We start from the raw sequence: 16082 nt of genomic DNA, 5'->3' as shown, positions 1-16082 counted from the left end.
ATTCAACAGCGAATCTCCGCTCGATTACTTCTGAATTGTTCACTCTTATGGTCTTCATCTGATTCCACTGGGGCATTACCAGTCCTTGGGGCCACCGTCTGGGAAAGCAAAGATACATCCAGCATCTGAAGAATTTCTTGTGTTTTTCCTTCCGTTACTGCCTGCCTGCAGTGCAAGAGTGCCAGGTACTTCTACAGGTCACAAGGGCCCCTTGGTTAATGTTATGCCCTATTGGTGCTGGTATCTGAGCTGGTTATCAGTGGGGATAGTGAAGCTCTTTCTCAGCAAAATCCTCCTCTTGTTTATACTTCTCCTCTGCCTTCTCCTCTTCCTCCTGTTCATAACCCATTGGGGATGGAATGGGTTCTCTCTGGGGAGCCTTCATTGATAAAGATATAAACAATAGTAGGGTATGAGACATGCATGATTTCTTCACAAAGTCTGTAAGATACGCTTCAGATTGAGATTTAATTTCAATAAAGAAGAGTGTTGTTGAACATGCATACAGTACATGTCGACATGGAAGCTCCTATGGCTGCCCTGCTGCCCTTGAGGAATGGGGTTTGGTGTCCTGGAGAAGAACGGCATTTTTTTTGCACAGACTCATAGGCTGAGGAAGATCTCTGCCCTACCTCTGATGTGCTGTGATTGTTGTTGATTCAATGTCATTTTGGTCTGTAAAACAAGTCAAATTAATGAAGTGAACCCATGGCAAGGTTTGCCTTACCTAATGAAGATGTCCTGTTTGTCAGAGCATTGGGGGCATGGTGGGGGAATAGGTGAGTAAATGTTGTTGTCTGACTGTCAAGGTGCGTAGGGGAGGGGAAGAATAAAGGAGTCAGCATTACTCTCTGTTGGATTCTGAAGGGGAGGGAAGGAAGACTGGAGTGAACATCACCGCGTGGCTGTCGAAGAGGTGGCACAATGACACAACTGGTCGAGCTGCTGTTTTGCCATGGGCTGGATTCAGTCCTGACCTCCAGTACTCCCCTTCTCCTATGAATGCACATGTGTCCTCCTACTTTCCAAAGACATGTGGGTTGATAGGATAATTAGCCAGTGTAAATTTCTCTGACAGTATTGGCAAGTGGTAGAATCGGGGGGGGGGGGGGGAGTTGATAGACATGTGGGGTGAATAAAATGGGATTTATGTAGGATTAGTATAAATCTATATTTGATGGCTGGTGCAGACTCAGTGGGCTGAAGGATCACTTTCTGTGCCATATGACTTTATGACTCTATGACTAATGACTGTGGCTGAAGCAAACTTCAGCTCTATGATGAGTTGGTTTTTAGCACCTTGGTTTGAAGGCAGCGCAGTAAGACAGTAACAAGTGAAGGAGTGACTGTCACATCCTGCACATATCTCGTGGTTCTTTCTAAAAGACCATATTTTGGGATAAGTCGCTCCCAGAAGTGAGCTCTCACACCACCTCCTGCCAGTAGAGCCTAGCTGCTGCCTTGGACAACCTCCTTGCCCCTTTAGCACAAGGGACCTTCCTCATTGAGTTGATTTTTGTCCACTAAAATCTTCCGATTCCCTCTCCTCTTCTGCCTCTGCCATTTAACAAGTTGTAACTGTGATCTATGTGGATTGTCCTTTGAGCACTGGTGCCCCAAGGTGGCAGATACATTGATAAGCGCTGGCAGCTCTGTACACTGCAATGCAATGGATGTTTGTAACAGTAGGCAACAGTTGAAGTACAAGGTAGTCAGTATGGGAGAAAGAAATCACCTATGGTGTTGCACAAGGATCGGAATTGAAGTTCATGATTGCTTGCAATCTTTGAAACTATCACCAGTGTGATAGACGAGGCTGTTTTAACTCTCTGATTTTGGCCTACCTGTGTTCCTAGACCATCTGTTATAGTTGGAGGTAATATTCCCCTAGGAAGTGATCCTAAAAGAAGGTATTAGTCATGTCATTGACTGTCTTATCTTTACTTCTTTAGACCCAGGATCTGATAAGATAATTCAATTGTTAGATGCTTCAGAGAATCCATTATATTTAACTAAAGTTAGCAAAGTGCTTCACATGTGATTGGTTAGTTAACATGCCTTGCACGATTTACTTCTTGCAACTTTGGTTGACAGTTTAAATTATTCGTTGTACTTGTGTATCTTTAATTAACTGATTTTTGTTGACTAATATTTTGTGCTTCACTGTGACTTGGGGAATGACGTAAATGTTGAAAGATCAACTTGTTTATCACCACAAATATTAAGTGGGACTTGGAATGGAATGTCCAAAGACATTCATCACCTACAAAATCAAAGGAGTGGCAGCTGATGCGAATGATTCAGTGCCACTATACCAAAATGAAAACGGTTGTCAGAAATAAAAAACAAGTACTTAGACTTGTATTGCATTTTTTATGATAGCGGTGTGCCCAACATGCTTAATGATCAACTTTGTACTTTTTGAAGTGTCGATATTATCGTGCTGTAAGGCATCTGGAAATTGACTTGTGCACAGCAAGATCCCACAAACAACAAATTGATGATGACCAGGTAATTGTTTTCTAGTGGTGTTGGCTGAGAGATAAATATTGGATAAGATACTGGGGAGAACATCAATGGTAAAGGCTTATTTGAGGCTGACTGTAGAGTAATTTGAGTTGCCCCTTGCAGTTGTACAATTCAAAGCAAGGATCCAAATGAAGAATCTAAATAACTTATCATTGAATAAATGGTCCTAGTTTCTACAAATAAAATTGATCCTCTTACATTGCTTACATTGTTTTTCCTTAAATTAAACAAATAGCAAAATATATGTGGAAGAATGAGGAATATATACTACAAATTTTAATTTATCTTGATTTTGAGCTGATCTTTTTAAGATCAGTTAGTATTTTCTCAATAGGGATTGCCTTCAAATAAATTATAATTTGAATTCATTCCAAGTCATGTTTTACAAATGGCTGATATTGTGTTCCAAGAAATTACATGGGAAATAAAGTGATAATCTGTCACATGAATATCATTTTTCAATGTAGGATTCCATTTTCAACAACTGAAAAATTAATGTACAGCACAATAGAACTTTAGATCTATTATCACCCATCATACTGACCCTAAGGTCAGTTGAAATTTTGTTTATCAAAGGGTACATTTGTTTTCAGTAAAGAGAGGAAAAGTTGACATTATATTTATTATTCTTTCCTTGTGGCACAAAAGAAGAATTCCAAAGGGTCTTATATAAACACATACTTTGCCAATCTCCATTTTATAGAAAGCCATTTCTGCCTAATTTGTCACATTGCTTGTCATCCTCTATCCCTTTTTAATTCCATTCCCTGACTTGTCCAACACCTCTTCCAAGTTACTTTATTTACACCATGTTGCCAATTGTTTAGCCTTTGGCCTTGTTTCTGAAATCGTCATGCTACTAAATAATTTTCTTTCCTCCTTTACTCCACTCTATCCTGGTCATCTCCTCCACATAATTCCCATGCTCACATCCTCCTCCGAAGAATGCAGATTTGAATGTATCTGATGCCCAGATGGTTTAGCTGGCCATTACCAATATGCCTGGACAACTTCATGTACTATCATTGTCCTCAGCAAAACCTAGCACTCTCCAGAATCATTCTGATAAGCAAATATAGGTGCTTGGTCTTCTCATCTAGCATGGACAGTATGGATCAAATGGCCTCCTTTCTTAATTGTGAATTCCTCTGATTCTCTGCGTTTGTGCTGCAGTTGTTTCCCCCTCTCATTCTCTTTGCTGTGTGACATTGTAAGTGGCTTCATTTCCACAAGTTTAACTTAATCTCTTTCAAAGCTGCTATCAATGGTCACTCCTCTGAAAATTTAGCCTTGATCTTTCTGCTTCTGCAAACTGCTGACTCACCTCAATCCTCCTGTTTCTCCCAGCATCCTTAGATGTTCTCCCTAATCCATGGCCATTTCCACTATGGTCTCGTGTTTGTATTTTTTAGTTCTGTTTCTTCTCCTGCCACTGCAACAAATTGATCCTCATCAAAGTTGCAAATGAGTAAAACTTTGGGTGGCTTTAACCATGGTGCATAATCTCTCCTCATCCTTTCTACACTCTGTGCTACCTTTCACACATGCTTGCATATCATGTTCTTATGTTGTTTATAGGTGTTGCCCTGACTAGTCTCTATCTTGTTGCACTTGACCAAATTTGACAATGGCTTCTCTTTCAGGCCCCTTCCTATACTTGAAATATTCACCAAAGATCACCTTCTTGGTTCCCCCATCTTACCTGCTGTTGGTGAATCTGCAGCCACCTGGATTCCATGCTCTCATCATAAGTTCTTGAATTTTAACCTCTCTCTCACCTTCTCTTTCCCTTTCCCTCTCTCTGTCTTTCTCTTTCTCTCTCTCTTTCTCTTTCTTTCCCATTTTGTAAGACTCCTTGACCTTTGGTTTGGATATATCATCACTTGCCTCTTTGACTTCTTGCCTTTTGTCTGATTATATCTTCCTAAAGTGTTTTAAAGTTACAGATGCTAAATGCTGTTGTATATGTGCCACAACTATTTCTTGCTTACTTGCCAAATGATGGTTAAAGATGCTTCTGTTTTATTTTATAAGATACCAAACTAGATATGTAATGAATGCCATCTGAGTAACTATATCTTCCTTTCATTTTCCTATTTTCATATATTGAGTGGGGGGCGGGAAGCTATTTGATGTCCGTCTTTGAAAGATGACACTCTGACACAAGAGCTTTGGGGGCAGAGTTTGAAACAATAGGATATCACATTGTACAGGTTGAATGAGTGGTTTGGGTAAAGGCATAGGTATAAAGAATAATCTGAACTCAGGAATTGCACCAAGGATTCACACTTCCTGATTTGGCCAGAGGTCACCCTGGAATGCTAGTGTAGTTAAGGCCAGATGCATGTATATGGGATCTGGAGAGTCATAGAGTTGTACAGCACAGAAATAGGCCCTTCCGCCCAACTTGTCCATGCTGACCGTGATGTTACACTTATCTCACTTACCCGCATTAGATCTGTATCCCTCTACTTCTTTCCTATCCAAGTACTAGTCCAAATACCTTTTAAATGCTGTAATTGTATCTGCCTCTACCACTTATTCTGGCAGCTTGTTCATATTAACTACTACCCTCTGTGTGGAAAAACTTGCCCCTCAGATCACCTTTAAATTTCTCCCTTCTCTTATTAAACCTGTTCCCTCTACTTTTAGACTCTCCTACCCTTGAAAAATGACTCTGACTATTTACCCTATCTATGCCCCTCATCTATTAACCTCTCATAAGGTCAGCCCCGAGCCCCCTACGTTCTAGTGAGAATGAACCCAGCCTATGCAATCTCTCCTTGCAAGTAAAGATTTCTATTGCAGGCAACACCCTGGTGAATTTCTTCTGCACTCTTTCTAATGTTGCCACATCCTTCCTGTGGTGTGGCGACCAGAACTATACGCAGTATTCGCTGTGTGGCCTGACCAATGTTCTGATCCGATAGCAGTTTTGGTTTAAACAAGAATTGATGATTTTACCACTTGATATAATAACTTATAAGAGACACCTTAACATTTTACAGAAGTTATAATAATGGGCCCTTTCTAAGATGAAGAACTGCAAATGAGTTCATTGCTTAATGCTGAGCTTGCAGTTCAAGTAAAGGCAGTGGCTAGAAACCAGTGAATCATTATTGGTGGTGATACTTTGTAGATTCCTGTAGGTGTTCAGAAATATTGCTTGAGGTAACTGAGTGAAACACAAGTAAGATGTTGCACTGGAGAAGGAAATTTCTAGGACATTGTATGTACTGATGCAGAAGCCTGGACAACTTAATCATCAGCACATACCAGGTATCTGATGATGTGGAGAAGGATCCAAGTACTTCGGGTGTCAATCTGAAGCTTTTTTCAGAATGCCCACACACACTTTGAAAACTCTATTGTTATCAAAGGCTTTTGAATTGTTTTTGAGTACGTTCTTTTTCCATCTACAAGTCATGTTGATTATCGATTTTACCCCCCCCCCACCCCCCACTACCCCTTCAAGGATGGGGTGACCTTTTGCATAGCAGCCCTCGTGTAATGATAAGGGCCATGTGTTGAATGCAGTCTTCTTGTCTTCACTTAGTTCCCTTACTTTTATCTTTTGGTAGGTGTTTCTCTTGTTCATGAAGGGAGATGGTCATATTTGTTTTTAAATAATAGAAAGGGAAGCTCATTCCAAAATTAATGTAAAATCTATAAAATTATCTGAGGAAAAACTCATGAAAAATGCTTGTTCTGTCTGGTAACCTCAGGTATGTGGATTTGGGACTAATTGGTACTTCTCTAGCTGGGCCTTTGGGAGTAGGCCCAAGATCACCTGGTACTCAGTCTTCAGCTTCTCTCGGATAAACAGAGGGAGCTGGGAAAAGTAGGCTCGGTATGAAGGAGAGCATTAATCATGGGGACAGGGGTACTTGAAGAGAGGACGGTGGCAAAGGCCAGGAGCAATTGCTGGGGGAGCTGTTCCAGCAGGTAGACTTAACAGAAAAGGTGTACAATACAGAATGTTCACCTGTAGGGTGGATGATCCAGTGTACTTCTACTTCAGCCTTCCTGAACTGTTGGCTTGAACTTTTAATGATTACAGTAAAATAAAAAAGAGATTTTGAAAGGATGTAAACAAGCAATTTTGGAATTATTAACTACTAATATCCCATGTGTGGTGAAGCTGAGAGCAAAATCAGCCTGTCCTTTATGTTATCTGCATAGAAAGTGAAATGATTTTGTACAAGTCTGATCAGGAATTTTTTTGGATGTCCAGAAAACCAGCTGTGTTTATCTTGGAACAACACAATTGAAAACGGATTCTCATTGAATAAAATGTGATAATAGCTATTTCTAGGTCAGTTCGTATCACTCCAGAATTTCAACTTGGTACTTGTCCACCTGAGCCAAAGTTTGTCTCAGGCACATATCAAAAGATACCATTTCCCATGAAAACGTCCAAAGCTTTGCTAGGGAAATTATATCACTGTATTCTGAAGAATCCTTCATTTGGGAATTCCCTGAACAATTAGGTTTTATTACCAGTGTCCGGGCTGGGGTTAGTGACAATCCTTCTTCTAGTGGTTTCTTTCCCAGAGTGTCCTTGGCCTCAGTCACTGACTCATTATTGCTTTGATTACTCCTGGCTCACACTCTGCTGAAAAATTAGCCCACGCTCTGAATTCTCTGATCTTCCAACTCTTTCCTCCTCTGATCGCCAATGCTTCAAATTCTGGGACTGAGGCCCCAGTATTCACCAGGCTTTCTCTTCCTTCAATAAGGTGGAGATCTCTGATAACTTGAAACCCGCCCACTCTCCAAGTCCTGAATGAGCCACTGATGTCTGCACCCACTCCCAAAGATCCAAATTGATTATACCAAAGCTGAACAATTTTGCTCCGCATTCCCCAGAACTTGCATTAGTTCCAGGCAACATGTTTGGCTTTGCAAGTTCGTGGGTCCCACTGCTGCTAAAGTTTAATGTTGTGGATCTATGATCAAAATGGTCACTGGCAAATCACATAATGTGGGTATAGAATGCTTTTTACAGTGCTTATCAATACCTGGGCTTATATCTGCATCAATTACAGATGAGGCTGAATTCAACAGTCCACAATAATAGTCATAGGGATCACAATGCATGATTCACCCCTTACCATGGAGGGAAATGCAATCAACATACCAGACTCTTGTTATCTGTTCATTTCCATGATTACAGTCTCCAGCCAGGCTAATTGAGCTGTTGGCTGGCCAGTTCTGTCAGCCTGCCCTGGTCCAATTAAAACTGTCTTGCACTTTATAGTATTCATTAGAGATGTGTGCAGGCAAGGTGAGCACATTGCTATTCCCTAACTACATCTGAGAAGGCGATAGTGAGCCATCCTTTTGAACTACTGCAGTTCTTGTGTAGGTACCACCCAGGATTAAATCTGAATGGCAATGAACAACTTGAAGGGAAAATTAGAGATGATGGTTTTCATGTGCTTACTGCCCTGGTAGACGTCTTTGAGTTGAGATGTGCTGTTGACAAAACCAAAGGACCATCTACAGATTGTAAATGATACATACTATGGCCACAGTGTGTCACTGATAGAGGGAATGAACACTGAGGTCAGTGGGTGTGGTGCCTATCAAATACACTCTTTATCTTGTGTTGAGCTTCTTGAGGATTCTGCATTTTCCAAGTGCAGAACATTCTACTGCACCCCTGATGTACCTTGTAGATAATGGAATGGCTTTGGGATGTCACAAGGTGAGTCCTTCAGTGCAGGATCCCCAGTCTTTGCCCTGCTCTTGTTGCCACAGAAGTTATGTTGGTTAAGTTGAGGTTCTGGTCACTGGTGACTCCTGGGATGTAGGTAGTGAGGGCTTCAATGATGACAACACCCTTGAATACCAAGAGTCTTGTTGGAGATGGTTATTGCCAGCATGAATCCTTGCCTTCTATCAGCCTCGAATGCTGATAAGCTCTTGCTGCATTCTGACATGGGCTGCTTCATTATCGGAGGGCTTGTGAATATAATTGAATGTTGTTCAGACATCAGCAAACATCTGCACTTCCGATCTGGCTGGAGCGAAGACTGTTGATGAAGCTACTTGAAAATAGTTGGGCCTTAAACACTGCCATGAGGAACTCGTACATTTGTGGACCTGAGTTGCTTGACCTCCAAAAACTTTGTGCCAGATGGTGAAGAGTTTAATTGTGAGTCACCTGCGTATGTTGCTGTCACCTTTGTTTCTTTTATGATGTCTCTTCATAATTTCTGATTTCAATGTTTTAATAGCTCCTTATAGGGGAATTTGATTGATAATGCTCTTAGGAAACACCTTGGAACACTATGGTACATTAGAGGTGCTATATAAATGCAAGCTGCCATAATTCATGAGCTGAGCATTGTATTGGAAATGAAAGCTGTGTAGATAATGAAGATAACATCAGAAATTCGTTGTATTATTACAGAAATGCTGAAGTAAATGCAATTTAAATGAGCTGCTCTCCTCAGACAGCAATGGAATAATTGGTAAATAATGCTGATCCTAATCAATACTGGTGAGTGGATTGTATCCTGCTTATGAAGAAATTACATCTGTTGCTGCTGATTTGCTGAATACTTGCAGCATTTTCTGTTTTTGTTTCAGAATTTCAGCAATCTCTGTAATGACTTCTGTTGCTTACCACATCCAGAGAGTATTTAGTTTCAAGCTCATTCTTGGTCTATTTTCTGGAAATTGGCTATCTTGAATGTTTCAAAGCGTGATTTTCTATGTGAAATGATGGAATGAGGTTTTATTCTCCAATGACATCTCAATGCTCCATTACCTAACAATTCAATGAATACCTGAAGAACCACACTGTGTTACTGACTGTTATTACTTTCTAGGTGTGAATGTCCACTTTGCTGATTTAAAATTTCTTGGAACTTGTATTGTTTAAGTATTCTGTTTGTAAAGGAACATAAGGGTTCTTCAACTATTCAGAGCACATAAAATTCTATATTAGTGGTAATGCAAAATAAGCTATCCCAAACAAGTCTGCCTTATTTAGAGTCAGTATTGCATCTGAAGCTCTTTAAGGTTTTTAATATTATGTGGCCCTTCCGTAATGAGGTTTAGAAAGCAATTATTTATTTTTACTGTATCTAGATTTTGCTGCTCATTGTTAAGATATGATTCACTACTGTTGAAGCCCTCCGCAGCTTATAAAATAACTATTGCTTGTATAAGACCCTTGACTGTGGTTGTCAGCAAGCCTCTTCAGTGTAGGGTAGACAGGAAGAGAGAACAACAGCTGAGACTGATATTTTTTATTTATTGAGACTTTATGTGCAACCTGTAGTTTAGAGAAATAAGATTCACATAAAACCAAGGAAGTACTGGGATCAAGAATGTTAATTATATGAGAATATTGCTTTTTATCTGTGTCAAATCATCAAAAGAGGATTTGTGGAGAGGTAGTCAGACAAATTTGAAATTTCATACTTGTTGCTGGAAATTATTTAGTGCATGTGCTTCACCTATTTTGTTAAAATGATCAGTAATCATACCAGGAACTTGAAGCTGCTCATCCTTTTCCACCAATGACCCCCTCAATGAGGACTGGTGTGTGTTCTCCCAACTTCCCCTTCCTGAAGTCCACAATCAATTCCTTGGTCTTGCTGATGTTGACTAGAGAGAGCGTCAGCATGCCTTTGTCAGGGGGAAATCCTGTCTCAATTATTTGATTGGGATTTTTTTTTGAGGTGTTAACAATGGGGATTAATGAAGGCAGGGCAGTAGATGTTGTCTATATGACAAACAGCAAGGGTCCCAACACTAATTCTTGGGGTTCACCACTAGTTACGGACTCCTGATCAGAAAAATATCCTTCTACCAAGCCAATCTTGGTTTCAATTCATTTGCTTGCCTTGGATCCCATGTCCTGTAATCTTTTGGAACAGCCTATCATGTGGGGCCTTGCCAAATGCTCCATATAGGCAAAATCTACTGCCCTGCCTTCATTAATCTCTGTTGTTACCACCTCAAAAAAAAATACCCAATCAAATAATTGAGACAGGATTTCCCTCTAACAAAGGCATGCTGACTCTCTCTACTCCACGTCAGCAAGACCAAGGAATTGATTGTGGACTTCAGGAAGGGGAAGTCTGGACAACACAGACCAGTCACCATTGGTAGAAAGGGTGAGTAGCTTCAAGTTCCTGGGTGCCAATATCTCAGAGGATCTATCCTGAGCCCAACACATTGATGCAATCATGAAGAAGGAGCACCAGCGGCTCAACTTCATTAGGAGTTTGAGGAGATTTTGTATGTCACCAAAGGCTCTTGCAATTTTCTAGAGATGTACGATGGAGAGCATTCTGACTGGTTGCATCGCTGCCTGGTATGGAGGCTCCAATGTGCAGGATCAAAAGAGGCTACAAACTCAGCCAGCTCCATCACAGGCACAACCATCCCCACCGTCAAGAACATCTTCAAGAGGCGGAGCCTCAAGAAGGCAGCATCCATCATTAAGGACCCTCATCATCCGGGACATGCCCTCTTCATGTTACTACCCTCAGGGAGAAGGTACAGGAGCCTGTAGACCCACATTCAATGTTTCAGGAATAGCTTCTTCCCCTTGCCATCAGATTTCTGGAAGGTCCATGAACCCATGAATTCTAACTTATTATTCTTCTTTTGCACTATTTCATTTTATTTTTTGGTAACAGAGTAATTTTTATGTCTTGCGTTGTACTGCTGCTGCAAAACAACAAATTTCATGACATATGTCACTTATAATAAACCTGATTCTGATTCTAATCAATTCCTGCCTTTCCAAATGTAATTAAATCCTACCCCTTCAAATCTTCTCCAATAATTTTCCTCCCACTGATGTAAGGCTTACTGGCTAGTATTTAGCTGGCTTATCCCAGCTGCCCTTCTTAGATAACTGAAAAACATTAGTTATCCTGCAATGTCAAGTATCTGTGTCAAGTTACCAGATGACTGCTGGATAGTTAAGGTCCGGCTCTGGGGATTTATCCACCATTATGTTACTATAAAAGCCATCTAAGACCTCTACCTTCTCAATACAGATATGTTCCAGATGATTAACATATACACTCTTTATATGCACTCAAAGGACTTATTTGATTGTAGTTGTCTGTGCTTCCTTTTTTCCTGATCAGACCTTCAATAATCTTTGTCATCCAAGGTTAATTAATCTTGCCATCTTTTCCTTTCACCCTTAATGGAAGTTGCTGTCCTTGAACTCTTGCTAACTTTTTTTTAAAAGACTGTGGCAGAACAACTGAGTTTCGATATTGCTTCAATTGGCTGTATGTGAATTTGTCCTTGGCAGAGAGAGAGAGTGCTGGCAGAAACCAATTAAGAAATAGCAGAATCTACCAAACTGAAAGGCAAACACAAGGATTATCCTTGGATTTTGGTGCTTCACAGCCAAATAGGTTTTTTTTTAAAAAGTGCCTTTTTGGTTTAAAAAAAATAGTTTGGGCCATAAGAAGATTATACATTTCTGACCACAGCCAATATGATGTCAACTACATTTGGGAGACCAATTTTGCTTAGAAAGGTCTCAAGCATGTGTTTTGTCCTGTACGTAAATGTGAAAAAGTTCAAACATCTGTATCAAGTAATGTCCTGAATGTTTCTTTCTGCACTAGAATGGTGGGTTGTACATCTGTGGTGCATAGAGCATGCCCTTCCACTATATTGGATGCTAGGTGCCTGTTTGACTATGCATCATAAAACCATAAGATATAGGAGCAGATGCAGATTTAGGATATAGGAGCATAATATGTATCTTCTATAAAATGTACTGTAATTTATCACAAGGCTTTTCCCATAGCTCTTTTTAAACGTGTGTACCTCTACCACCCAGACCAATAAGGAGCAATGGGAGCACTAGAATGTCACCATCTGCCTCTCCAGGTCATATGCTATATTGACTCAAAATATATCACCATTGCTTCATTGCGTCAAGGAAGTACTTACTGAACACTAACCTGTGGTAGTACTTTCACCTAAAGGACTTCAGCAGCTTGGTTCTTCAGGAATGCCAGGGATGGTTCTTTCCAGCATTACACATATCCTATAAAAATCTGATATTTTAACAGCAGATATACCTTGTTTATTGGATGGTACAATATTTTAGCCCTTCCAAAGCAGCAAATTATCTGATTTCCTGAAATCAAAGCCATGCTGGTATTAAACCCTTGGTGATATCTATGTGTTAGTGTAGATACCCAAGACTCATAAATGTGAGAACTCATAGCACATAATAACAGATACTAGGGTTATTCTTGAAGCCCAAATGTCAGACAAATGCAGAAATCCAAGACTGGTACAATGACAGCAACACCCAGAAATCTTACAAATGTCTATAGCTCAATTAGAAGTTAAGATTTAATCTATGGTTTTGAATATTTGGCAAGCTGATTTCTGCTTTTGTAATTTAGCACAATATGACAATTATTCTTTTCTCTAACTTAATGTTCAGCCTGGATATGATGGAAAAAAAGACACATTCTGTAGAACTGTTTCCATTCTTTGACTTGGAACAATGCAATGTATAAAGTTCAAGGGAAATCACTAGGAAATATATAGTTGTATTGTTTCAAAGGAATAAATGAGACCCCAAATACACTCTGAAGCTGCAGATAATCCTCGGGAAACTCTGTCCTGACTTTCTTCCTTAGGGCTATTATCCTATCTTCAACCTGATCAGGGTTTTAAACCCTGTATCTCATCCAAAGCTAAGACTATCTATTTTCACCTTGGTAGCATCTTTCACCTCCAATTACAGTTTTGCTTTAAATGGGTAGAGAGTCATCTTGAGCTCATGCTCCTGATTACTCTTCAGAAAATCCTACCTCAGGACATTTGAGTATGCAGCAAATAAAGGGCTGGATATTTTACATCATCCTCTCAGTAGAAAGGCCCAAGAAACTTACCACTGATCCTGTAAGTAAAGGCTGCTAGGTTGAGATACTGTCGAGCACCCAGCAGACATGGAGCCATTTGCCAATAAGAAAATTATGTCATTGGGAGGATAAGGAAAAATATTTGGGAAAAAAAGCCAAAGAAAAGTAAATAATATTGAAAAGCTGATTTAAACTCTTGTCTTGTGGTTTAGGCTCATTTCTAAAAATCCAAAAACTGTAAAAGTTTCTTTCATTCTTTAGTCTTTCCTACCACTTAAAGGGTTTTGAAACTAGAATTTCCCATAATTTATCCACTGTTTTTGATTTTCCCTTGTCTTCTTGGCAAAATGAAACATAAACAAAACTGCCTTCCCCTCAGCTATCATCCTTAAGTAATTTCTCTTTAACATTTTAACAGATTTGATAAATAATTAAGAATTGAATTGGATTGACAATAAATCACTGGTTTAGAGAGCTGTAACAAAGGAAATAATTCCAAGAAGCGTGTGGCAATTGAAGAGTTTGGTATTTTCAACAGCTGTTGATGCCTTGGATTATCCCATCAAAGGCTGTGCAATACTTTCATCTTGTCTCACTTGGAAGGGGAATGAAATATTTAAGGCTTGCCCTTGAATATTTCTGTATATGTTTGTGTCTGTCCTTCTGGCTGTGTGATAAAATATGAAGTAAAACAAAGTACAGCTTTATGCACACTAATATATTTACAAACACATAAATAGATCATTCTGATCACATAACTTGGCTGTAAATACTAACGTGATATTTGTCAATGGCTCCTGTACCTAAGTTGGTTAACAAAAGTAACAGAAAGCTCCAGCAATGTATAATTTTGCAATATTAAAAAAAAGAAAGAAAATAATATGAATACTCAGCAAGTTAGGAAGCATCTGTAAACAGAGAAACAGTTCACATCTCAGGTCAATGACATTCCATCACAATAATTAATTGAATACCTAGTTTTATAAGGAGTTTGATCGTTACATTGTACTTGGTCTGTATATAAACAAAGTTTAGCACTTTGATGACATTGGAAGTAATTTTGTCTTTGTGTTTAACTTGCACTTCAGTAGAAATAAAAATCATGAAAGACAGTAAATGGGCTGTTGATTCACTAAATACATAAAGTCAAAAATAACCTCATGAAGACCTATTAACTATTAAATGGTTTAATATTACATTTGAACTCTATCCTTTTTCCAAATTGCACTGTTTGGCCTTTTAGTTCCCATTAGATTCATAAGGAGCAAAATGTCCAATCGTTGTGTCACCAATAGCATGAGTTGTAAAACAGCACAGAATTGGAAGACCTCTTCCCACTTAACCACATCTATTCTGATGTGAATAATGACTATATGCCTTAACTCAGAGGACAAAAAACATTTTCACTTTTACTCTGCTGTTTCACAAGTGATAATTTACTCTCCTTCCACTGCTGCTGTTTTTTCCATTAATTTTTACCTCCTTTCTGAACATTATTTACAGCTGCTTTCACCTTCTTAAAGGCAACTGCATATTTCACTATCCATTTTCACGCTGTAGCTGGCAGTTTCATATTGTACTGCACACACTAATTGCTTCCAAATAGCAAATACTGAAAACACTTTGGATATTGTCACTCTTCATTAGTCAGCTTAAGATGTGACATTCCATAAAACAGGTTGTGATGTTTGCTAAAGTCAGGTGCCATGACTATTCTTGCAGCAGTGAGGTGAGCAGATATAGCGCATAGGGAAACTTAGACTATCTTCTAGTGGGCTTTACCTGCCTGTATAGCTGTAGAATTTTTGAGGAACTATCTTATTATTTCACCTCCAGCAGATAGAAAACAGATGTGTGGACAAATATAAATGGAACCATGTAGACCAGGATCGTAGACATAGTTGTTAAAAATGTATTCTTTTTATTACTTGACTATCCTTCCTGTTACTTAAAATGAATATTTGATTTTGAAATTGTTTACATTGATATTTAGTATGGCTGTTGGTTTGGGTAAATGCCAGCTCAATGCTCTCTGAATACAACATTATTGCAGCTATTTATGTGTTTTGTTTATTTCGTGGTCAGTCTCAGAATCATAGAAAGTTTACAACACAGAAGAAGCCATTCAACACATTTTATCTGAGCTTGTCGATAAAGAACTACCCAACCTTATCCCCTTTTCCTGCATAAGGACTATGACCCTGAAGGACACATACTTTCTTAGATGTGATGAGGATTTCTGGCTCCACAATCCTTTCAGCCAATGAGTTCCAGATCCCTACCATGCTTTGGGTGAAAAAAATAGTTTCCTTATCTCTCCTCTGATCCTTCTCCTTTAAGTGCAACCATGAAGAAGGTGCATCAGCGTCTCTATTTTCTTGGAAGTTTAAGGAGATTTGGCATGCAGTCGAAGACTCTGGAAAAAGTTCCACAGATGTAAAGTGGAAAGCATTTTGCCTGGTTGCATCACAGCCTGGTATGGAAACTCCAATGCACAGGAACACAAGAGGCTACAGAGAGTAGTGGACTCAAGCCAGTTCCATCATGGGAACAGCTCTCCCCACCATGAAGGACATCTACAAGAAGTGATGTCTCAAGAAGACAACATCCCCATCAGGGATCCCCACCATCAAGCAGGAGGTACAGGAGCCTGAAGATCCACACCTCGAGGTTTAA

Source organism: Pristis pectinata, chromosome 20 (assembly GCF_009764475.1).
Source record: "Pristis pectinata isolate sPriPec2 chromosome 20, sPriPec2.1.pri, whole genome shotgun sequence".
Lineage (NCBI taxonomy): Eukaryota > Metazoa > Chordata > Chondrichthyes > Rhinopristiformes > Pristidae > Pristis > Pristis pectinata.
The sequence above is the reverse complement of the archived record's forward strand: the minus strand, read 5'-3'. Positions refer to the sequence as shown.